Here is a 2,647-nt window from a genome sequence, read left to right on the forward strand (position 1 = left end):
GAGATGAAAGAAAATTAGTAAAATGTATATGAAAATCTTCCTCCTCTCAGAGTCTGGGGCATGCGATGGGAATCAGAGTCAAGTCCCCACCCACCCACATGTGCCTCAAAATTGTGCAAGACCCAGACCCAACCGGCCCCACCCCCATTGGGCTAGATCAGGGGTGGGCAAACTTTTTGACTCGAGGGCCACAATGGGTTCTTAAACTGGACCAGAGGGCCGGAACAAAAGCATGGATGGAGTGTTTGTGTGAACTAATATAAATTCAAAGTAAACATCATTACATAAAAGGGTACGGTCTTTTTTTTTCAATAGTTTTTTTTTTTTTTTTTTTTTGAATTTCAGAAGACAACTTTATCCAGATAGGAACCTCTCCAACAACACAAGAAAAGTTAGGCAACAATTATTAAAATACACTCTTAGCCGGATGACATGAACAGGGAGCACATGGGCACAGGGCCTCCACCAGCCACCCTCCCTCTTCCAAATCCACCCCCGCCCAAGTCTTCCCCATCATCCATGACCCAACTGTCCCAAGTGGAGTCACAGCCACCTCAGGCGCCACGAATATGATGGGCCTGCACCCTCAGGCGTGGTCCAGCAGGACCCACACGGGCAGGGAGCATCCTTAGGGAGGCCAGCAGTGCCAGGGAAAAAGGCAGCCGGCAGGTGAACCTGTTGGGGCAGGTGCTCAGAAGCCACACAGATCCCATTCTCTGGCCCAAGCGAGATTTGGGGCTGCTGGCACTTCCTGCTGGGTGAGTGGGACCTTCGGCTAGGCAAGAACCAGCACACTCAAAGAAGGACCCCTGGGTGAGACCACACAAGTTGACGCCACCCCAGCAAGGGCACCTTGTCCGCAGGTGGCACGCAGAGCAAGGAGGCAGTGTGGACAGGGCAGATGACCCAGGACCAGGCAGGCCAAGGGGCCAGGACCTGCTGGGCCATCGCCTGGGCTGCTGTGGCCTGGTTTCCTGCTGCTGAGGGTCAAGAAGGACGGGGGGAGGGGGGGCTGAGTCAGCACGGACGGGGACTGCCACACTCAGACAAGTGGGGTGCTGGGTCCTTGGTTGGCTGGCACCTGCTCTTGATGCCCAGTAACAGTGGCCACGGGAAGGCCACTTGCTAAGACACGCAGGCCCAGGTGGTTGCCAAAACAGTTTTGCTGCCAGAGGCACATGCCTGGGATCCAGGTTCAAGGCCAAGTGCAGGTCAGGCAGGTGCCCCGCCCCCTCCAACACCTCCAAGGAGTCAGTGGAAGTCAGTCCCAGCAGAAATGCAAACTGTGTCTCAGAACTTGTGAATCCCAGGGGCTGTCTCCTCATGACCCTGCTTGTCCCACCCCCGTGACCCTGGCGGCTTTCCCAGGAGAACCCAGTGTGTCCTGTCACCCCTCACCCTATGGATTGAGAACCCCCTCACTGAAGCGTTAACACAGTTGATGTACAGGTTAGACAAGAGCCCTTCGGCATCTGCAGGAGTCATGGAGTGTTTACGGTTTCCTTTGGCCCCAAAATACCTCTGAGGACCTCAAATTATCTTTTCAAAAATGACCAGAAACATGAATTTGAACATTCCCCACCCCAGGTCCCTTCCGCTGCCTCGGCACCTCCAGGAGCTCCAGTGAACGGTGACGGTGCTCTAGTCTTGCTGTGGCCGAGGCATCTCCCAAAGCCGCGGTTCTGATGGAATGACGGGGATGCAGCAAGGGGGCCTCTGCGGACTACGGTCACATGACTGCACAGCACGAGTTTTGCTTCCGGGCCGTTTTGTAGAAGGCTTTAGAGTGAATTCCCAGCACTTCAGATTTCGACACCAGGTCGTCTATCTTCTCGCCTCGTTCTAGCAGGGACTTCATGGTGTTGTGCAGAATGATCTTGGTCTCATCGAGTTCAGCCTGCACTTTACTCATGGGGTCAGCTTCTCAGGGATTCTGGTAGGTACTAAGGTAGCCATCCAGGGCTGTGTAGTGGATGGTAGCAGGGGATCCGACAGGCCAGTCGATCCTGTCCACCTGCTTGGAGAAATCATCCAGCACCTTCTCCAGCAAGGTGAAAGCCACCCGGGACGGGTACTCGCTGTCAGCAATGACCACTCCCGCCAGACTGTCGTTCTGCACGTAGACGTGGCACAGATATTCTTGTTCCTTGACGGAAGCTCTGTTGCCTTTGGCCGAGCGCTCCACAATCAGCTGGCTGGTGAAGGTCATGAACTCCTGAACACTGGTCCTCTGGAAGAAGCTGAAGGACTACACGTCGTAGGCAGCGCTGAGCAGCACCGCCTTGGGGTCGCCTTTGTAGAGGACGCTCAGGCTGAACAGCTTCATGGCGCCGCCGGGGTGCCCGCCCGCCCGCCCAGCCTTCAATAGTTTTATTCATCTGGCTCGCAGGCCATAGTTTGCCCACAGCTGGGCTAGATCCAGACCTGTCCGGCCCCACCCCCATCAAGCCCCGCCTGGTGGGGGGTGCGGCCTGAGGTCCCCTGTCAAGCTGTCCTGGGCAGGGGGCATGGCCTGAGGTCCCCTGTCAAGCCCTACCAGGCAGGGGGCGCAGCCTCAGGTCCCCTGCCCTGGCCCAGCGCCATGCAGCCTCAGGTCCCTGCTGATTGCTCCTGAAGGCTCATTATGGGAATTTGGCCTCCGCTGTTG

At 56.4% G+C, this 2,647-nt stretch overlaps 1 pseudogene across 1 annotated transcript; it reads right to left on the reverse strand.

Annotated features, from left to right (window-relative positions):
• Positions 1-334: 334 nt before the first annotated feature.
• LOC308528552 (synaptobrevin homolog YKT6-like) lies at positions 335-2,326 on the reverse strand (annotated as a pseudogene). The gene has a single exon. The product of its transcript is annotated as a synaptobrevin homolog YKT6-like (transcript).
• Between the last annotated feature and the right edge of the window lie 321 nt (positions 2,327-2,647).

Source organism: Myotis nattereri, assembly GCF_964212035.1.
Source record: "Myotis nattereri genome assembly, chromosome: 12".
NCBI lineage: Eukaryota > Metazoa > Chordata > Mammalia > Chiroptera > Vespertilionidae > Myotis > Myotis nattereri.